We start from the raw sequence: 23369 nt of genomic DNA, 5'->3' as shown, positions 1-23369 counted from the left end.
TTTGATTTGGATTTCCCTGATGCCAAGCGATGTTGAGCCCTTTTTCATGTGTCTGTTGGCCATTTGGATGTCTTCTTTGGAAAAATGTCTGTCCATGTCTTCTGCCCATTTCTTGATTGGATTCTTTGTTCTTTGGGTGTTGAGTTTGAGAAGTTCTTTATAGATTTTGGATACTAGTCCTTTATCTGATACGTCATTTGCAAATATCTTCTCCCATTCTGTTGGTTGTCTTTTGGTTTTGTTGACTGTTTCTTTTGCTGTGCAAAAGCTTTTTATCTTGATGAAGTCCCAACGGTTCATTTTTGCCCTTGCTTCCCTTGCCTTTGGCGATGTGTCTAGGAAGAAGTTGCTGCGGCTGAGGTTGAAGAGGTTGCTGCCTGTGTTCTCCTTTAGGATTTTGATGGACTCCTGTCTCACATTTAGGTCTTTCAACCATTTGGAGTCTATTTTTGTGTGTGGTGTAAGGAAATGGTCCAGTTTCATTCTTCTGTATGTGGCTAGCCTGTTTTCCCAACACCATTTGTTGAAGAGACTGTCTTTGTTCCATTGGACATTCTTTCCTGCTTTGTCAAAGATGAGTTGACCATAGAGTTGAGGGTCCATTTCTGGGCTCTCTATTCTGTTCCATTGATTGATGTGTCTGTTTTTGTGCCAGTACCATACTGTCTTGATGATGACAGCTTTGTAATAGAGCTGGAAGTCTGGAATTGTGATGCCGCCAGCTTTGCTTTTCTTTTTCAACATTCCTCTGGCTTTTTGGGGTCTTTTCTGGTTCCATACAAATTTTAGGATTATTTGTTCCATTTCTTTGAAAAAAGTGGATGGTATTTTGATGGGGATTGCATTGAATGTGTAGATTGCTCTAGGTAGCATTGACATAGAAGATATCTTCCTTTTCTAATCCCCCTTTCCATATATAAAATATGTCCCAATGATTTATGGTAAATATATTTTAACAAATTATTATCATATTATATACAGTTGACCCTTGAATGATGTAGAGGTTAGGGGCACTGACCCCCACACACACATATAATTTTATAAATCCACATATAACTTTTGATTCCCCTGAAACATTACTCTAATAGCCTGCTATTGACCAGAAGTTTTACTGACAACATAAAGAATCAACACATATTTTGTATGTTGTATATATTATATACTGTATTCTTACAATAAAGTAGGCTACAGAAAAGACAATGCTATTAAAATCATTAAGTAAGAGAATATACATTTATAGTACTGTTGTAAAAAGTCTGCACATAAAGGGACTTGTGCAGTTCAAACCTGCATTATTCAAGGGTCAACTGTATAGGAAAGCAGAAAAAAGGTTAGTCTTCGAAGAAAAAATCTCTGGCCTATACCAGTTAGGATTAGATCTGGCTGTGGATAACAGAGACCCAAATACTGGCTTGAACATGAAGGGAGCTTGTTTTTCTCTCATCTCCAAGTCTGGAAATGGGTATTCCAAGATTACCATGGGGGTTCTGCCCTTCAACTTCTAGTGATCCTTGACCCCATACAGCTTGTCACTCCGCTATCTAGGCTGTGGACTCTGCCCTCAGAGTCCAAAATGACAGCAAGAAGTCTAAGTTTCACATCCATGTTCTGGACAGAAGGATAGAGAAAGACTACCTACCTCCTCAAAAAGGAAAGTGTGTAAAACAGGCAATCTTTTAGGATTTGAATTTAAGAATTATTGCAGGACTTTCACTAGTCAGAACTTGGCCATATACTTTGCCTAGGCATAAGAGGGGCTGAAAAAGATCATCTCTTTTCTGGATGGCCACCTGCTAGCAAAAATGTACAGTTTCTATTACTAAGGAAAAAGGGGGAAATAGATTTGGGGGGGTTAACCAGTAGTTCTGTCACAGACTAAACTTCTGAACATTTCCTTAAAACAAATTTTTAGATTACTGAGTTAAAATGCATATACATATTTTTTTAAGGCTTCTAGGTGAAACAGCTAACCAACTACTCATCAAAATTGACATTCTTCTCTTCTCTCTGGGCACACAGACTATATTTCCTAGTCTCCCTTGCAATAAGATATGGTCATTACTGAATTGTGGCTAATGGGATTTGAGCACAAGTGATGTGTGTCATTTCCTTGCCTGGTCCTAGAAAGCTTGCATATTTCCACCTTTCCAGCTTCTCAGAATGGAGATGTGCCTCACATGAACTTGGCAGCCACATATTAAAGATGGCAGAGCTGGCAGCACCTGTTCTCCTATCTAGTATTTATTACATGTCCAAGAAATAAACTTCTACTCTTTAAGTAATTTTCTTCTGGGGGATATTTTTGTTACAAGAATTAATTAATCTACCTTAACTAAGATAAGGCTCTTAAATACTGTGAAATTATTTCTAGAAAGATTCTATCAATTTCCATCCCACCAAGAGGAGATGTACAGACCTCTCTTCCTTAACACAGTATTATAATTTAAAAAAATGTTTGCCAATTTGGTAGAAAAACACCTCACCATTCTATATGCATTTCTTTGTTTTCGTGTGATGCTGAACATTTTGAAATTTTACTATTCTTTGTGTAACTTCGTTCCCCTCTTTTTGGTTGCAGTCACAAACTTAGTATCTTTTAAACGATTGCTTTTTTTTGGGTTAGATTAATAACCCTAGTTGTCAAGATTGGTCCTACACTGGACAAAGCCAGCAAATGAACCTCCTTCTTAATATAAAAGATAAACTAAAGAGTGGATCGTTTATTTGTTTTGTAAAACAAAAAGAAATCAGGCTAAAAGAGAGACAGGAATTAAGCTGGAGATTGAGAGAACTGCTCTCAAGTAAAATAGTAAATGGCCAGAAGAGCCCAGACTCATATACTTCCTGCAGTACAGATTTTGAAGTCCTTCATTCAATTAAGTAAGTAATAAGAAAGCTTATTCTTCTCATCTCATACTTAGGGAACTGGGCTTGAAGTTCATCTAAGGGTCTATTACTGTTTCTTATCTATCAGCTGTTAATGGTTTGAAGAAATAGCTTGTAGTAAAATCCTGGTTTCTGAAATTCTCTACATATGCATGAGACATTTTTTCATAACTCTTCCTATCCCGGATTCTCCTACTTTTTTCACATGCCACAACCTGTCCAACAGCAAATATTATTAGATTCTACTTATAGATTTCTGTGGTGATTTATTCCCATCCATAATACTTTTCACTGTTGGTCCTTGGTGTATTTTAGAATCCCTTCCTGGGAGATAGGGTGGGGACATAAACTGATTGTGGGATGAGACAGAGACAGGTAACTTAAATACCATGTAGTAGGTTGTATTTGTTTCTATTTGCTAGATACTTGAGTTTGTCCTGCTGTGTTCACTTCTTACTCTTCTCCAGCCAGCTCTCTGCTCCTCAGCTGAGGTGGATCACAGTAACAAGCCCCATTGTCCTTGCTGTCCAGGTTAGTTCTGCCAGTGGAAGCCCCAGAAGGAGGGAGAAGAGCTAGGTTGGGGTGCTAATTCTCTTGGCTCCTTCCCTGTGGATTTGCCTCAGACTGTCTGTGTCCCACAACAGATCCACTTGTAGGTCTCTCTCTCCCTCCAAGTTCCCTTCCCTTCTCTATCCCATCAGGTCTAGAGATGTAAGAACTGTGCTGGGGCTAGTCCTGTGTTCCTGAAATATTCTTCTGGTCTCCTCTATTTTGTCCACATTTTTTAATTAGATATAAGTAAACCCTTCTCAAGTTATTCTATTTTGAATGTGTCATCCATTTTCTGAGATGCTGATCTACACCATCTTGATGAAATGTGTCACCATTGCCCTGTTGCATGATAGTCATAAATTTCATTTTTCATTTTCATTCTATTGAATTCATGTTTTAAGGAACTTTTTATTTTTTATTTAATTTGACTTTTGTTTTTTGTTTTTTTATTTAAATTCAATTAACCAACATGCAGTACATCATTAGTTTCATATGTAGTGTTCAATAATTCATCAGTTACGTATATCACCCAGTGCTCATCACATCACATGCCCTTCTCAGTACCCATCACCCAGTTACCGCATTCCCTCACCCACCTCCCCTTCAGCAACTCTCAGTTTGTTTCTCATAGTTAAGAGTCTCTCATGGCTTGTCTTCCTCTGATTTCTTCCATCCAGTTTTCCCTACTTTCCCTTATGGTCCTCTGCACTGTTTCTTGTATTCCACATATAAGTGAAACCATATGATAATTGTCTTTCTCTGATTGACTTATTTCACTTAGCATAGTCCCCTCCAGTTCCATCCATGTCGATGTAAATGGTGGGTATTCAACCTTTCTGATGGCTGAGTAATATTCCATTGTATATGTATACCACATCTTCTTTATCCATTTGTCTGTTGAAGGACATCTCGGCTCCTTCCACAGTATGGCTATTATGGACATTGTTGCTATGAACTTTGGATCACTATATTTGTATCCTTGGGGTAAATACCTAGTAGTGCAATGGCTGGGTCGTAGGGTAGCTCTATTTTTAACTTCTTGAGGAACCTCCATACTGTTTTCCAGAGTGGCTGTACCAGCTTACATTCCCACCAACAGTGTAGGAGTGTTCCCTTTCTCCTCATCCTTGCCAATATTTGTTGTTTCCTGTCTTGTTAATTTTAGGCATTCTAACTGGTGTAAGGTGGTATCTCATTGTGGTTTTGATTTGCATTTCCCTGATGACAAGTGATATGGAGCATTTTTTCATGTGTCTGTTGGCCATTTGTATGTCTTCTTTGGAGAAGTGGCTGTTCATGACTTCTGCCCATTTCTTGATTGGATTCTTTGTTCTTTGGGTGTTGAGTTTGGTAAGTCCTTTATAGATCTTGAATCCTAGCCCTTTATCTGATATACCATTTGCAAATATCTTTCCTCATTCCATAGGTTGCCTTTTAGTTTGTTGACTGTTTCCTTTGCTGTGAGGAAACTTTTTATCTTGATGAAGTCCCAACAGTTCATTTTTGCTTTTGTTTCCTTTGCCTTTGGAGATGTGTCTAGCAAGAAGTTGCTGTGGCTGAGGTCACAGAGTTGCTGCCTGTATTCTCCTTTAAGATTTTGATGGAGGGGTGCCTGGGTGGCTCAGTCATTAAGCGTCTGCCTTCAGCTCAGGTCATGATCCCAGTGTCCTGGGATCAAGCCCCACATTGGGCTCCCTGCTCTGCGGGAAGCCTGCTTCTCCCTCTCCCACTCCCCCTGCTTGTGTTCCCGCTCTCACTATCTCTCTGTCAAATAAATAAAATCTTAAAAAAAAAAAAGATTTTGATGAATTCCTGTCTCATAATTAGGTCTTTCATCCATTTTGAGTTTATCTTTGTGTATGGTGTAAGAAAATGGTTCATTTTAATTCTTCTGCATGTGTCTGCCCATTTTTCCCAGCACAATTTATTGAAAAGACTGCTTTTTTCCATTGGATATTCTTTCTTGCTTCATCAAAGATTAGTTGACCATAGAGTTGAGGGTCTACTTCTGGGCTCTCTATTCTGTTCCACTGATCTAGGTGTCTTTTTTTGTGCCAGTACCATGCTGTCTTGATGATCACAGCTTTGTAATATATTTTGAAGTCAGGCATTGTGATGCCATCAGCATTAGCTTTCTTTTTCAACATTCCTCTGTCTATTCAGGGTCTTTTCTGGTTCCATACAAATTTTAGGATTATTTGTTCAGCTCTGTGAAAAAATGTCAATGGCATTTTGATAGGGATTGCATTGAATGTGTAGATTGCTCTGAGTAGCATAGACATTTTAACAATGTTTTCCTTCCAATCCACGAGCATGGAGTGTATTTCCATCTCTTTGTGTCCTCCTCAATTTCTTTCATAAGCTTTCTGTAGTTTCTGAGTACAGATCCTTTACCTCTTTGGTTAGGTTTATTCCTAGGTATCTCTTATGGTGTTTGGTGCAATTGTAAATGGGATTGATGCCTTAATTTCTCTTTCTTCTGTCTCATAGTTGGTGTTTAGAAATGCAACTGATTTCTGTGCATTGTTTTTGTATCCTGCCACATTGCTGAATTGCTATATGAGTTCTAGCACTTTGGAGGTGGAATCTTTTCGGTTTTCCATATAGAGTATCATGTCATCTGAGAAGAGTGAGAGTTTGACTTTTTCTTCATCAATTTGAATGCCTTTTATTTCTTTTTCTTGTCTGATTGCTGAGGCTAGGACTTCTAGTACTATATTGAACAACAGTTGTGAGAGTAGGCATCCCTGTCATGTCCCTGACCTTAGGAGAAAAGTTCTCAGTTTTTCCCCATTGAGAATGATATTCACTGTGGGCTTTTTGTAGATGGCTTTTATAAAAAGATTTTTTTATTTATTTGACAGAGATAAGAGAGCACACAAGCAGGGGGAACAACAGAGGGAGAGGGAGAAGCAGGCTCACTGCTTAGCAGGGAGCCCAAGGACCCTGGGATCTTGATCCTGGGATCATGACCTGAGCCAAAGGCAGATGTTTAACTGACTGAGCCACTCAAGCGCCCCTGGCTTTTATGATATTGAGGTATGTTCCCTTTATCCCTACACTGTGGAGAGTTTTGATCAAGAAAGGATGCTGTATTTTGTCAAATGCTTTTTCTGCATCAGTTGAGAGGATCATATGATTCTTGTCCTTTCTTTTATCTGTGTGATGTATCACGTTGATTGATTTGCAAATGTTGAACCACCCTTGCATCCCAGGAATAAATCCCACTTTGTCATGGTAATTAATCTTTTTAATGCACTGTTGGATCCAATTGGCTAGTATCTTGGTGAGTATTTTGGCATCTATGTTCATCAGGGATATTGGTCTGTAAGTCTCCATTTTGATGGGGTCTTTGTCCGGTTTGAGGGTCAGGGTAGTGCTGGCCTCATAGAAAGAGTTTAGAAGTTTTCCTTCCATTTCTATTTTTTTTTTTTATTTGACAGAGAGAGAGATAGCGAGAGCAGGAACACAAGCAGGGGGAGTGGGAGAGGGAGAAGCAGGCTTCCTGCCGAGCAGGGAGCCCGATGTGGGACTCGATCCCAGGACCCCGGGATCATGACCTGAGCCGAAGGCAGACGCTTAACGACTGAGCCACCCAGGCGCCCATCCATTTCTATTTTTTGAAACAGCTTCAGAAGAATAGGTATTATTTCTTCTTTAAATGTTTGGTAGAAATCCCCTGGGAAGATATCTGGCCCTGAACTCTTGTTTTTTGGGAGGTTTTTGATTACTGCTTCATTTTCTTTGCAGGTTATGGGTCTGTTCAGATCTTTTATTTCTTCCTGTTTCAGTTCTGGTAGTTTATAAGTTTCCAGGAATGCATCTATTTCTTCCAAATTGCCTAATTTGTTGGCATATAGTTGCTCTAATATGTTCTTAAAATTGTTTGTATTTCCTTGGTGTTGGTTGTGATTTCTCCTCTTTCATTCATGATTTTATTAATTTGGGTCCTTTCTCTTTTCTTTTGGATAAGTCTGGCTAGGGGGTTTATTGATCTTATCAATTCTTTCAAAGAACTGGCTTCTAGTTTCGTTGATCTGTTCTACTATTCTTCTGGTTTCTATTTCATTGATTTCTGCTCTAATCATTATTATTTCTTTTCTCCTGCTGGGTTTAGGCTTCATTACAGAAAATGGAAGCTGGAGCTTTCTCCAGCTCCTTTAGGTGTAAGGTTAGCATGTATATTTGAGATTTCCCTAATTTTTTGAGAGAAGCTTGTATTGCAATGTACTTCCCTCTCAGGATCATCTTTGCTGTATCCCAAAGTTTTTGAACAATTGTGTTTTCATTTTCATTTGTTTCCATGAATTTTTAAAATTCTTCTTTAATTTCCTGGTTGACCCATTCATTCTTTAGTAGGATGCTCTTTAACCTCTAAGTGTTTGAGTTCTTTCCAAATTTCCTTTTGTGATTGAGTTCAAGTTTCAAAGCCTTGTGGTCTGAAAATATGCAGGGAATAATCCCAATCTTTTGGTATTTGTTGAGACCTGATTTATGAACTAGTATGTCATCTATTCGGGAGAAAGTTCCATGTGCACTTGAGAAGAATGTGTATTCTGCTGCTTTAGGATGGAATGCTCTGTATGTATCTGTGAAGTCCACCTGGTCCAGGGTGTCATTCAAAGCCCTTGTTTCCTTGTTGATCTTCTGCTTAGATGATCTGTCCATTGCTGTGAATGGGTGTTGAAGTCCCCCACTATTATTATATTATTATCTGTTTCTTTAATTTGGTTATTAACTGGTTTATATAATTAGCTGCTTCCAAATTAGGGGCATAAATATTTATAATTGTTAGATCTTCTTGTTTGGTAGACCCTTTATGTATGATATAGTGTTCCTCTTCATCTCTTACTACAGTCTTGGTTTAAAATATAATTTATCTGATATGAGGATTACTACCCCAGCTTTCTTTTGAGGTCCATTAGCATGATAAATTGTTCTTCACCTCCTCACTTTCAGTCTGAAGGTGTCTTTACATCTAAAGAGAGTCTCTTGTAGACAGCATATGGATGGGTCTTGCTTTTTTTTTCTCTAATCTGATACCTTGTGTCTTTTGATTGGAGCATTTAGCCCATTTACATTCAGAGGAACTATTGAAAGATATGAATTTAGTGCCATTGTATTACGTGTAAATTTCCTGTTTCTGTAGACTGTCTCTGTTACTTTCTGGCCTATGTTACTCTTGGGCTCTCTTTGCTTACAGGATCCCCCTTAATATTTCTTGCAGGGCTGGCTTGGTGGTCACATATTCTTTCAGTTTCTGTTGTCCTGGAACTCTTTATCTCTCCTTCCATTCTGAATGATAGCCTTGTTGGATAAAGTATTCTTGACTGCATGTTTTTCTCATTTAGTATTCTGAATATATCATGCCAGCCCTTTCTGGCCTGCTGGGTCTCTGTGGATGGGTCTGATGTAAGTCTAATGTTCCTACCTCTGTAGGTTAGGAACCTCTTGTCTCAAGCCGCTTTCAGGATTTTCTCTTTATCTTTGAAGTTTGCAAGCTTCACTATTATATGTTGGGGTGTTGATCTATTTTTATTGATTTGGGAGGGGTTTTCTCTACCTCTTGGACATGAATGCCTGTTTCCTTCCCCAGATTAGGGAAGTTCTCAGCTATAATTTGCTCAAATACACCTTCTTGCCCTTGCTCTCTCAGGCACCCCAATAATTCTGGTGTTGGTATGTCTTATAGCATCACTGATTTCTCAAAGCCTGTTCACATGTCCTACAGTTGTTTTTCTCTCTTTACCTCAGCTTCCTTTCTTTCCATCAACATGGATTCTATGTCACTGACTCTCTTTTCTGCCTCCTTTACCCTAGCTGTTAGAGTATCCAATTCAGACTGCATCTCAGTAGTGCATTTTTAATTTCAGCCTTATTAGATCTCATTTGTACACTAAGAGATTCTCTAGTGTCTTTTATGTTTTCTTCAAGTCCAACTAGTAACTTTATAATTGTTATCCTGAATTCCATCTCTGATATTTTATTTATATCCATTATCAATTAGATCTGTGGTAAAGTATTAACTCTGGTTCTTTCTTTTGTTGTAAATTCCTCCTTCTAGTCATTTTGCCCAGAGGAGAATGGATCCATGAGAGCACTATGAAAAATATCAACCATGACCCAAGCAAAATACATACTAGACAAATCCAAAGAGGTCAGAAACCAAAAGAAAAGAAAAAGCAAATGAAAAAGCAAAAGAAAAAAAGAGGGGGGGGAGAGAATATAATTTCACAGGGTGGACAAAACAGGGTGCTCTAATTGGTCCTGAGTGTATTTTGGTCTCTGTGTTAGAAGACACTAAATCTCAAAATTGTAATGAAAACAAAACTTATATATATATATAATTGAATAGAGTGAAAGGAAGCCAAAAATGAAAACTATATCTATAAAATGTAAATGTAAAAAATGGAAGTTAACAAAAGACTTAAAAACAAAGAATTGATAAAATAAGAAACTTTTTGAAAAGGAGAAAAAGGAAATGGAAAATTTTAAACTAAAAGATAAATGAGTCATGAAAAAAAACCTTCAAATTTTATATACTATTTTCCCCTAGCACTGGAGTTTTACAGTCTTGTGTGGTAAATTCCTGTTCACCCGTTCTTCCAGTTGGTCTTCTGGGGGAGGAGCCTGTTGCACTGCTTCTCAGGTGTCTTTGCGTGGGAGGAGTTGCACTGCCCCTTGCCAGGGGACCAGGCTTAGTGTAAGCTGGTCCTGTGTGTGGGTTTTGTTCCCTGAAGGCTTTCTGTGCCTCTTTAGAGGATCAAAATTAAAATGGCCATGCCCTGATCTCCAGCCCCAGAGTTGAAAGATCATGGTCCCCCCTCTTCAGTAAACGTTCAGAGATAAATGGTCTTCACTTTTGTGTGTACCAAACTCTGCAGACTCATGCAGTGCAGGGCTACAATGATCCTCCCAGGGGAAGGCAGAGGTTCCCCCATTACTGCACTTTGTAGGACCCTGGTGTGGAGAGCAGTCGCCTAATTGTGCACACACCTGCTCCGCCCCTCCACATGGAAGGCAGAGGGGCCCCCGAGTTCCTGTTCTTTGCACCATCCCCATGCAGAGAGCGGTCACTTGATGGAGCTCCCACTAGCAGTTTATGGTGAACTGAGCTGAGAGCCTCCTCCCAGGCTCACTGACCATAACCAGGTTCCCTGTTCCAATGCTTGGGAACTCTACCAGTTCAGGCACCCCAGTTATTTCTGTGCCTCCGGGGATCCTGAGACCACACTGTCCCACCTAGATTTTTGCCACTTTTCACTACCTGAGCTCCTTATAGGCAGGGCTGTCTTTCACTAGAACAGATTTCTAAGGGTTCCAATTTTGCCCTCCAGGGATATATCACTTTCCAGTAGCCGGCTTACTGAGGTTCCCTCACCACCTCCCGCTAATTATCTTCCAATGTATCCCCTCAGATTCACTTCAGATATATTCCCCTCAGATATATCCCTTCATATTCTGCACCTCCTACCTTGCAGAAAGTGGTCGCTTTTCTACTTGTAGATTTTCAGATATTCCTTTCTTACATCTCAGGATGAATTCATGGGTGTTCATAATGATTTGATAGTTATCTAGCTAAATTCAAGGGACCAGATGAAATGAGGTCCCGTATTCTTCCTCCATCTTGCTTCCTCTGATAGAAGTCTTAAGGAACTTTTTAATGTTTTATAGTTATCAAGTTTGATAAGTAGCTTTCAGGAATGCAACAACCATATAGCTGTGTGTGTTTGTATACATATGTTTAAAATATTTGTCATCTGTATATATAGTGCACAGCTCCCATGGATACAAATCAGAATCACCTGAGGAGCTTTTTTTAACCATGATATTTAGACCTTACCCCAGATTTACTGGATAAGAATTTGTAGAGTAAGACTAAAACAAATGTAGTTTCCAAAATTTTGATGTGCTCTCCTATTTAAGATCTACTATATATGATATAGTCACAGCAACCAAGCTTCTACAAGAGTAACCACATGCTCAATATCATATAGATGGCATTTAATAAGTCCTCTGTGTATGTTGAATAATAGCAATACATGTTAGTTATAAAATAACACTCATTCTAGGACATCTTTTAGAGTATCACTGATAAGGTAAAATTGACATCCTCATTCCGTAGGATAAGGCCCATTTCACTTTGTAAGAGGCCTTGATATTTTACTTGGGCATTGATTTTACAATGAAGATAAATAAGGGAGCCATTTAAGGAACATTAGTGGGGGACTTTGAACTTCAACTTAATGGCATGACATGAAGAATCAAGTTCTCATTTTGGGGAAAGAGAGCCAAAATTACTAAACACCTGAGTAATCTGTTCTTAAGCATTTTCATGAATATTAGTAAGAAGGGTAGCATATATCAACAGCAAATTAGTGGATGAAGAAGAATGGATCAATGATCTGGAGGACAGGGTAATGGAAAGCAACCAAATTGAACAGCAAAAAGCAAAAAGAATAGTAAGAAATTAGAATAGGTTAAGAGATCTCTCTGAAATCATCAAGTGTAATAATATTCATATTATAGGGATCCAAGAAGAAGAAGAGAGAGACAATGTGGTTGGAAAGCTTATTTGAAGAAATAACAGGTGAAAATTTCCCAAATCTTCAAAAGGAAACAGATATCTAGGTCTAGGAAGCACAGAAAGCCCCAAATAAGATGAACCCAAGGAGGTCCATACCAAGACACATACTAATTGAAATGGCAAATATTAAAGACAAAGAAACAATCTTAAAAGCAGTAGGGGAAAAAAAGCAGTTACATAGAAGGGAAAGCCCATAGGCTATGAATTGATTTTCAGCAGAAACTTTACATGGCCAGAAAATTTGCATGATACATTCAAAGTGCTGATAGGAAAAGACCTATAACCAAGAATATACTATCCAGCAAGGCTGTCATTATTAGTAGATGCAGAAAAAGCATTTGACAAAATTCAACATCGGTTCATAATAAAAATTCAACAAAGTGGGTTTTATAAGAACAATGCCTCAACAAAATAAAGGCCATATATGACAGAGTAGAGAACCCAGAAATAAACCATGCTCATGTGGTCAATTTATCTACAACAAAGGAGGCAAAAATACATGTAAAAGAAGCTAGGAAGGGGAGTCAGATTTTAGCTTAGTACTTTACCAATTTGGGGTGAATTTCTTGGCTTTTATATGCCTCATTTTTTCATCTATAAAATGGGAATAATACATAATGTGTGCTGTTGTTGTGAAGATTAAATGCATAATAGTCATTTAATCTTTTCCAAAAACTAGCTTTTAATTTCATTGATTTTTTTTCTCTCTATTGTTTGGCTGTTCTCTATTTCATTGATTTTCATTTTATTTTCAACTATGGTCTTTTTTCTTCTATTTTTTTAATTTAAATTCAATTAGCCAACATACAGCACAACATTAGCTTCAGATGTAGTGTTCAAAGTTATGATTTTCATTCTTATGTTTTAAAAGATTTCATTTATTTGAGAGAGAGAGAGCGTATGTGAGAGTGAGTGGGGGTAGAGGCAGAGGGAGGGAGAGAATCTCAAGCAGACTCCGAGCTGAGTGGGGAGCCCGACTTGGGGCTCAATCTCATGACTCTGAGCTCATGACCTGAGCCAAAATTAAGAGTCAGACACAACCAACTGAGCCACCCACATGCCCCAATTTTCATTCTTATTTTTATAATTTATTCTACTTTGGGCTTAATTTGCTCCTTAAGATGGAAGCTTATGTCATTTCTTTCAGACCTTTCTTTTTTCTTAATATAAGTACTTAGAGTTATAATTTTCCCTCAGCAACTGCTTTTTCTAAACCTTCTGACATTTACAATAATTTTTTTCTGCCCAGCTCCAGGCAGCAAGATGCAAACTCACCTCCCTCTCTTTTCCCTTCTTTTTTTTTTTTTTTAAAGATTTTATTTATTTGACAGAGAGAGACACAGTGAGAGAGGGAACACAAGCAGGGGGAGTGGGAGAGGGAGAAGCAGGCCTCCCGCGGAGCAGGGAGCCCGATGTGGGGCTCGATCCCAGGACCCCGGGATCATGACCTGAGCCAAAGGCAGACGCTTAACGACTGAGCCACCCAGGCGCCCCTCTCTTTTCCCTTCTTTCTTCCAGTCCAGAGAGCAGGAAGAGGGAGAAGCAATGAAACACAGAGTGCCACAGGCTTGTGTCTGACTTTCAGCTTTATCCTGAGTAGCTCCCAGCTAAGAGCAAATTGCTAATGTGAAATTTAGAAAACACAGATGAGCAGAGTGAAATTCCATTCAGACACTCTTAACCAGGTGTGCTTTATGCACAATAGCTCAGAGGCCTGTACGCTGTTGCAGTGGTTGGGGAGTGCAGGATTACTGAGCTATCCAATTTTGCCAGACTCCTCCTTATGGGTCTTTCTTGGCTGAATCACAATCTGACCAACGCAAAGCATCTGCTAGTTCCCCTAGCCTCTAGACCGAACAGCATCTAATAGGTATGCATGAACCTGGGCTTCTGCTGAGGACATGAGAGGAGGCTGAGCTCACAGTGGCCCTGATAGTCTGAAGCTTGAAACCTCAGAATGTCTTTATCACTCAGGGGTGAATACCAGCCCGTGAATGGAGAAGGGAAAAGAACCTGGATATCCTGGGGCCTAATCTCATTCCTGTGCAGTGGTTGCTTGCTTTATTCCCTGGGTGTGACTAATTAGAATTATCCTGCTGTGGTTTTCTTTCCTAGGAGACTGAGTCTTAATCTCAACTATAATTCTGACATCTTGCAATGATTGTGCACTCAAAAATGCTCTATTTAAATTATTCGGGCTGCTATAAACTTCAAGTGGTTGGTTGTTTCTGCAGAAGCAGAAATTTATCTTTCTAAAAATGTGACAAATAATTAGTTCCTTTATTTTACATTTTTGGTTAAACATTTATATTAGAGCTATTTTTTTGCAATGATATTACTGAGAAAATGTTCTAATATAGCTTATTTTGTTAGCAAAGTTATATGTGCACATGACTTCCTATATTGTGCCTTATAGTTTTTTGTATAAATAAGCTTTTGTTTTAGTCCCCGAGACATTCTAAGATAATTGACAAAATTTATAAAAATTGGTTCAATTAGTTGGTTCACACAATAAACACTGAATAAGCTATTAGCCTAAATTTTCCATCTTCCAACTATTGCAACATATATACAAAACTTAAGCTCCCTGATTTATCAACTTATGGTGTTCATTCAACAAAACTGAGTGCCTGCTTGGCTGTTAGCCCTGGGACATTGTTTCGCACAAACACAAAGTGACTGCTTTCATGGACCCCTGACCAATAGTATATAAGTAAACAAGCAAATTAAAGAAGAAAATTTCAAATAATTTTCCCTGAAGCAAAATGAAGTAATGTGATGCAGTGGAGAGTTCCTGGTAGGCTAGTTCAGAAATTCAGCCACGTGAAGACCTGTGGGAGAATTCCAGATGAGTGAACAGTTAGAGCAATGTTCTTGAGGCAAGAATGCATGTGACTGAACCAAGCCTCCAGCACCTTCATTCATTCATTTGCTCAACCAAAGAGAGCAACCACAGGGCCCCAGCCTCCATCCTGGAGTCTGACTTATCTCCGCAAATTTAGGGAAGTCACTCTTTTCTGTCGGCCATTATCCCTAAAATGCCTAGGGTCACACCCACGTCTCCATCTGTGGTTATTCTGGCTCCTCAGTGGGAAATCTACATCATTAAGGCTTGCTTGGCTCAGTTATGCATCTCCTTCCTTGCTTTTCCAAGAAGGTCTTTTGTTTACACACTTCAATGCCTGATACCAGTTGGTTGTTAGGTTCATTCACTGGCCCTTCAGCCAAGCCTCTCCATTTAGCCTTCTCGCTCTTTCTTCATAAATCTATTACTGCCAGTTCCATTCCATTTACGTTGACATGGATGGTGGTAAAATACTGAGGATAGAAGGGATTAAAAGCACAGACCTTCAGAGTTGAAGGAGAAGTCTGCATTGTCCTTTGTGAGACATGTGGTTTCTGTGGCCAAGGCCCCTGATGCTCTGCTCTAAGGAGCCTGGACAGGGAAGGATCTGGAAGCTGTTGAGGCTCTCAACATTTCCAGTCTAATTCCTTTCCAAGTGTTTCAAGTTGTGCCATACTCTTTGGTTGTTCACTGCCTAGACTACATTTCTGAAAAGTTTACAAATAAAGTGCCAAGCCTTTTCTGACAATTCCTGGGGAGTTTCCAGATTTGTTCCTTGGTCAGCACGGCACTGAAGGTTTCTTTCTTTGTCTTGACTGTGTGGCTTTTGAAGGTTTATTTTCTGGAAAACTTGATGAAAAGGAGATGTGATTATTAGCCAGGGACCCCTGAAATGCAAGAAGGCCTTTGTTTTTCAAATATCTCTGGAATCCATCCACTTCATTCCCTTACCACCACTTGAGTCTACCATCTCCTCTCACCAGGACTACTGCACTAGACTCAAAACTAGTCTCCCTTCATTTAATCCATTCTCCACTCAGCAGCCAGAGTGTCCTCTTCAAAATGCAAGTCTGATTTTTCCCTGTCCATGGTTAAAACCTTTCAATGGTGCTCCTTTGCTCTATGAAAAAGATTAAATGGATAAATTCCTATATGTTTTGGCCCCCTCATCTCTGTGGCCACCCTTCCACACCTGTTTCTTTGCTGTGCCATCTTGGGCAATTTACTCAACATCTCTGGGCTACAGTTCATTCCCCTGTAAAGTGAAGAGAATAACACCTATCAGCAGTTGAGATCATGTGTGCAAAAGCTCAGCACATGTGTGGGAGGCACAAGGCAAAGAGGAGACAATCATGGTAACTCCATGTGGTTCCTCATCTCAGCACAGATTCAGAGCTAAGCAGCCATTCATCCTGGGGCCAAGGACCCATCTTGTGTGGAATAGCTCTGACCCACAGGTTCTGATTCTACCAGGTGAATCCCCACGGTCTCAGGGTTTCCAAAATGGAGGAGGTGGTCCAGGCTGGAGAGATGTTGGAGGAGTGAGTGCTGAACCTGGTTACAGTCATGATACATCAGCCTGATGCTTATTGGCCTTGTTCTCCTTGGGCCTCCTGTCTCTAGGTTGCCGGGGAGGGTTCCTCAGGTGTAGTCCTCAGCCTTGAGACTAAGCGGTCATCTTGGTACTGCACAGTCATTTATTATTTTATGCCATGTCAAACAGCCTTGAAAAGTTGATTAACTGCCAGAAAGTCAAGGCTCTGTTTCAAGGATGGCAGAGTCTACTTATCAAGGATAAGCTTTTTGGTCCTAGGTGGACAAATTTCCTCTAGCATCTTACAGTCTCCTAGTGACTCCTAGTTTCCCCATTTCAGTTTATTTCTTGAGTTGGAGCCAATCCATAACTCCACCTTAAAATAGCAGTGGCTGGCCAGTATTCTGGCCAGGCCTGATCTGCCAAAGGAGAGCACCCACAAGCAGCCAGTCCTGGTGTTGGTAGGGACCCTGCAGTACATGAAGTCATGGCTGCAGTACTGTGTAGATACTGACCTGTGGCAGCCAGTGGCAGAATTTCACTAGGACACCCTCACATCCTCACACATTAAGTGCAAGCTCCTCTGCTTGCCTTTTTTTTTAAAATCCAAGTATAATTAACATACAGTGTTATATTAGTTCCAGGTGTACAGGATAATGATTCAACAGTTCTGTGCATTACTCAGTGCTCAACACAATAAGTATACTCTTAATCCCCATCACCTATTTCCCCAATCCACCCACCCACCTGTCCTCTGGCAACCACCAGTTTGTCCTCTGTTTTTAAGAGTCTGTCTCTGCTTGCCTTTTAAAGAAAATCTCCAGCACTTTCTACTTGCTACACACTGTCTAAGCATTTTATGCATAATAACTCAATTAATCTTTACCACAAATCTATGAAGTAGAAACAATTATGACTCTTACTCTACAGACGAGGAAAGAGCCACTGAGCAATTGAATGATTTACCTAAGGTCACTTAACTAATAAACGACAGGCACTCATTCCAGAGTGCACAGTTATTATCTAGCCACCATCTAGACTGCCTGACCACATGAACTGAACAAATCAGTAAATTTAAAGCACTCACAACAGGACCAACAGTGCCTGGCACAGAGTGAGTGCTCGGCAAATGTGTTTCCATTCGTGTAGCAGCACCACAGAGTAATGATGAGAAGTATGGGCTCTGAGCCAGGCAAGCAGCTTGCCACCAGATATGGGATCTTGGCAGGCTACCTCTTTTTCTTTCAGTTACCTCATCTGTGAACTCGCAGTTATTTCCCAGGGTCATTGTTAGTATTAAATGAGTTAATATTTGTCAAGCACTTAGGACAGAGCCTGGAACTTACTAGATGTTGCATTTTCTAGACCACACAGAGGTACACATGCACACAATTGCAACAGCATGGGCATGGACTTTGTGTTCCTGAGACCTGGATTTCAAGTCTTGGTTCTTTTATACTATCTGGGTCATGGTGGATTAATAACCTGTCCTGTCTAACCCTCAGTTTCCTTACCTATAGAATAGAACCAACATACTATTTATACAGCTATTTAAGAATGACATGAGATAAGGTATACATCAAAGCACAGAATTAGTAAATGTTTTTTCTTTTCTTTCCCCTAGCAGGTCTCTTCTTGTGTCTCACAAACACATAAGCTAATTTCTACTCTCAAAACTTTGCTACTGTGTCACCAGCAATGCTCTTTAAAAAAAAATTTTTTTTTTATTTTTAAGTAATCTCTACACCCAATGTGGGACTCGAACTCACAACCCCAAGATCAAGAGTTGCATGCTCTACTGACTGGGCCAGCCAGGTGTCCCATCCATGCTCTCCTGTTTCCTGTTCTCCACATCACTCTCTGCTCTGCCACCTTGGGAATGCTTCCAGCTCTAACTCTCTCTAATATTCCGGGGTCCTTGGAAATTCTTAGAGATGTCTAATTACAACAGTTTTGGATTTCTAAGGGGCCAAAGCAGACCACAGGTCAGTTGCCATTTTCTCAGATCTTTCCACACTGAGAGGACAAGATAGTGTGTGTGTGTCTGTGTGTGTGTGTGTCTGTGTGTCTGTATGCGTCTCTCTGTGTGTGTGTGTGTGTGTTTGTCCCTCCCAGACAGGTGTGGGCCCTATTCTGCCCACTCTGGACATGCAAATTCTGACTGCAGTTGTCATGGGGCCATGTGGGATACAAGCAGTGCCAGTCTCTCCTTTGGTTCTATCTGTAGGAATGATTTTACTTTGGAAATATAAAAACATCTAAAAGAATTAAGTAAGAAGAATTTCCATTTCTTTGATACCTGCTTCAATTTGCCAACATGCTATATGCTCCTCATTCAAGGACCGTATCTTCTTCCTCTTGTCCACCAATCACATTTAGCAATTAGATTCCTATATTTATCAATCCCATTTAACCTGACATGATTCACCCATTAAGTCTTCAGGCCAAGACAAGATAGTTTAGAGGAGTAAGGTTCCCAAACCTAGATGAACGTTGGAATCTTCTGGAATGCTAGAAAAATCAGGGTGAGTTACCATTCCACACCTACAGGCAAGCAGGGGCTCTGCAGCCAGAATGTAGAGATGGAGGCTATGTCCAAATACTGGACCTGCATGCAAGTGTGGCCATGGCTCTCTCTGCCTTGTGGTTCCACCTGTACAGTGGAGATCATTGTACCTGCCCTCCCATCTAGTGGCATCATTGTGAGGTACCAGCACCGCCCACGAACACAGGGCATTTCCAGCTCCCTCAGCCATGTGTGTAACCTCCAGCTTGGCACTCAGTTTGTTGGCACTGGAGCAGGGGTGGAATCATCAGAGTTCCCAACAACCAATTGAAAGTAAGTTCAATGATTCCAGGTAGCTCTCTAACCACACAGAACAGTAGAAACTTTGGACAAAGTAATACATTTGGTGGTGGTGGGGGGGAACATCTCTGCCTGAATAACTGAATTTCTCCTTTGTTTGGATCTTGATTGGGCATAGGGTTTGCATTCTCAGGAATGAAACCCAAAAGAGAGAGGGGTTTCAAGTCAAGCAAGAACACTTGCTTGACTAGGTTTTCTAATGCAACATTTCTTTTCTTCCCTTCCTTCCAGTCTTTATGTCTTGACTATGGTTCTTTTACTTTCTTTTTGAAAAATTAGCCCTTTTATATCTGAGGCTTTCATGTGAGGCTCCCACAAGTCTTGTTTGGAACTAAGTTGGCTTTAAGAAATGTGTAACAAGCTGTGTCCCCCAAACTCAGCTTCTGGAGCAGGACCTTAATTACAAGAGATACAGAACAGTGTTCTCTGGATTTACCAAATGTACTCTGTGGATACTCCAACTATACATCCTTACATCAAGCGTATCGCCAAAGTCTGGGGTTCGGTGATTTTCTTACAGATATTGGGCATGATAGCCCTGCTACTACATGTAACACCTGACACTTTCTTCCTTGCCTGCTGGTGCCTCCTGGGCTGTCTCCATTGCTGCTGACGCCAAAAGTGGCCTTTTGAGGCGTCACCTCCATGCTGGTGTCCACCACTGCCCGGACCAAAGCTGTGCCTGCCCAGGCTGAAGCGTGCTAACATCTGCCAGGCTCTGGACTGCTGTGGCTGCAGCTGCTGCTTTCTATAAACTCGGGATGTTTGAGTGAACGGCTATTTTAGTTGTTACTTGCCCTTTTATTCCAACATCCTCACCTTAGGACTCAGGCACAAGTTCTTGGGTGCTAGGCCAGAAGACATCTGCGTGACAGTCACTATGCTATTTCCAAAATCTCACCAGGACCACCCCAAAGCACACCTTAGTCCTGGTCCGTTGCCAAGGAACTTTAAGTGGGTGTCCTCCCCTTTGTCTTCCTGTGGGGTGAGTCTTCCTAGGAGACTGCTGTCCCTCAGGAACATATGCCCGTGGTAGGCCCACCCCACAAATCATCCAGGCATCCTCAGACTTAAGTCTAAATCCTAATGGTGAAAGCGGTGCTAGTTAGCTTAAGCCCAGGCCCCAGATACATTGTAATAAATGAATAATTGGAAAAATTAATGAACAAAAGAGTGAGAAAGTAAGAGAAGGAAAAGAAAAATAGAAAGAAAAATTTTAAAAGTTAAAGATTTCGGACAGCAGATCTTTTTTTTTTTTTTTTTTCGATTTTTGAATAGTGGGCCTTTATTGGAAAGCAGATCTTAATCCCAGTTCTAAACTCTCTCATTGAGTCATGGCAGGGTGGGGAAGGCAGAGGAAGAGAAGAGGGGAGATCCCACCACTTCGGTATAAGTATCAATAGCTAGGTGTAGGAAAAAAAAAAACCACAAGCAAATTGGAGGGCTAAAGCTCTCTAAGGCTGAGTAAGGCCGTTTGCTCATGCCTGATTCTCAGGAAATTAGGAGCCCCTGGGGAAGGCAGGCAAACAGGAGCAAGCTTTGACCCCTTGTCAATTTATCACTCGGATAAGAGAGCCTTGATACTTATTCTGGGATTTCCCCAGATCATCTAATGGCAATGACTTTTTAAAAAGCGTAATTTCATATATGCTCCTTGGAGGTTCTGTAACTTCCTGGAATAAGGATTCAGATATTCAAGCAATGAATTTGAGATGCCAGAGCCTCTTTAACATTGCCCCATAGCTTAGCAACCCCAAACTGGCATAGTGCCACCCATGTAAGGCTTGGAAAAAGTCAGAGAAGAGGCCCTCTTTGTCAGTCTTTGTGGTGAGATGAGTCATCTTGTTACTGAGTACAGAAAGGCCTGGTAAACAAGCTACTTACCTCCTTTGACATTTTGCTTCATGGTTGGAAGATCTCAGGCTTCCATATACAGCTGGGTCAGTATCTGGAAACATGTAGGCCTCCAGCCTGGCCCACTCCACATATGCAGAGCTGTCGGTATAAGATCATAAGTGAACGTGAACACAGAGAACATGCGCCTGCCCGTGGTCATCTTCACAACTTGGCCCCAGCCTGGCTGCCATTAAGGGAAGGGTCGGATGCTGGCCCCACTCTGCCTCTCTTCCATCTTCCTTTTACTATTCTGGCTTTGCATTCACCCATCCTGCGGTAGCCCTTGCATGCCTCATCCCCCTTCCTTTAGGAAGAGGTCAGAGGGCTACTGGAGAACAAATACTGGGATCCAGGGTTAGGTGGTGTTTAATAGTTGCTGGTGAATGAACCAATAATCGGTTCTAAATATGCACATTAAAAAAATATATATATAAATAACAATTTCTCTACCCCTATTGCACGGGGGAGTTAGGATCGATATCTTGTTAAAGTTTAAGGAAGATACTCTCTTATATGTGATTCCAGAATTAAATTAAAGAAAATTAGGAGGAGAGGGGCGCCTGGGTGGCTCAGTTGGTTAAGCGACTGCCTTCGGCTCAGGTCATGATCCTGGAGTCCCGGGATCGAGTCCCGCATCGGGCTCCCTGCTCGGCGGGGAGCCTGCTTCTCCCTCTGACCCTCCCCCTCTCATGTGCTCTCTCATTCTCTCTCTCTCAAATAAATAAATAAAATCTTTTAAAAAAAAAAGAAAGAAAATTAGGAGGAGTTTTATTTGGCTAGGGTAGGGGAAAGGGATGGTTGGGTAGAAAAGGGAGAGACTTGGAGAAGGGGAAGAGTTTTCCTTGGTAGAGTGGGGGTTGACATCTGCTGTTCTACCCCCTCCCAAATAAGTCCTAAGAGCCAACTCCCAATTCTCAAGGCAGGCTTGGTAGATGGATCTTGATACCTGACATTGACAACCCACAGTGCTTCTCCCCAGGGTCTGCTGACTCTAAGCATATTTTTCTTCCCCACTGCTAGGCTCTTAATGTTGAATTCATATGTTGAAACCCTAACCCTTAAAGATTATGGTTTTAGGAGGTGGGACCTTTGGGAGGTGCTTAGGTCTGAGGGCAGAGCCTTCACAAATGGGATTAGTGTCCTTATAAAATAGGCCCCATAGAGATCCCAGGCCCCTTCTACCATGTGAGTACACAGAAGAATGCTCTATCTATGAATCAGGAAGAGGATTCTTACCAGACCCCAACCTGCTGACACCTTGATCTTGGGCTTCCAGCCTCCAGAACCATGAGAAACAAATTTCTGTTGTGTATAAGCCACCCAGTCTCAGGCACTTTATTGTAGCAGCCTGAATATACTCAGACAACTACTATCTTCTGTCTTCTTTCCAACTCAAACTTTGGGTCAGACTGAAAAGCTAGTTTGGACCTACTTTCCCGATGGATTAAAGCTGCCTTGTTTCAGAACCTATAGGTACCCACCTGCTAATATAGCACCTTTGTAAGAATTAGAAACAGGGGCTCTTATGACTGTTTTTGCTCCACAGGTGCATGGATAAGTGAAGGAAGATGTTGCTTTATGTTAATCAGGAAAATATTCTGAATCAGTTCGGTTCTGGCAAGAAACCAATGACAACTTAGAACTGAATAATTGAGGAGAGTGTAAGGAACACATCATTTACAAAGGTGTGGGCAGGATTTAGAGAAACCCACAAGAAATGGCACAGCACCCTGGGGCTAGCAATGGTGGGTATTCATTACCATCCCATCCTTGAGGAGCAAGAGGAGAGAACCCTGTGCTCAAAACATGAGAGGATCTATAGTTACAGGAGCTGTGACCCTCGGTAAAGGGAGAGAGACCATTGATGGCCACCCAGTGGAGAGGGAGCTGAGAGAAAGTAAAACTCTTCCCTTTGATCTGACCAGTGCCTCCTATTGGTAGAACCAGCCAGAAGGCAGGGTCGAGGAATGCAGTCCATTCAGGCCAGCCACTCAGGGAACAGAGGAGGGTGAGGTGTGGGAACTGGATCTAGAGAGGCAAATGGAAAACATCCAACACAGGTGCCCCCTTCCTCCAGGCAGATGTGCCCCTGTCCAGACACACCTAAGGAGTGTGCATAGATCACATTTCAGCCGCACTTCCTCTCCTTGGCCAGACACCCTTTTGCAGGGCATAGACTACACAACCATATGTGGAGGTCCTG

The 23369-nt window shown here is 41.0% G+C and overlaps 1 long non-coding RNA gene across 1 annotated transcript in view; it reads right to left on the bottom strand.

Moving 5' to 3' along the window:
* Window positions 1–23369, bottom strand: part of LOC118020632 — a 171683-nt gene that overhangs the window by 132511 nt on the left and 15803 nt on the right. Inside the window, exon 3 of the long non-coding RNA XR_004681968.1 lies at window positions 21155–21265. This is a non-coding gene — a long non-coding RNA (uncharacterized LOC118020632). The remainder of the gene's footprint in view (window positions 1–21154; window positions 21266–23369) is intronic.

Source organism: Mirounga leonina, unplaced genomic scaffold (genome assembly GCF_011800145.1).
Source record: "Mirounga leonina isolate KUSES-001 unplaced genomic scaffold, KU_Mleo_1.0 Mir_174, whole genome shotgun sequence".
NCBI classification, from domain to species: Eukaryota; Metazoa; Chordata; class Mammalia; order Carnivora; family Phocidae; genus Mirounga; species Mirounga leonina.
Note: the sequence above shows the minus strand (reverse complement) of the source record. Positions and strands in the feature narration are given on the sequence as shown.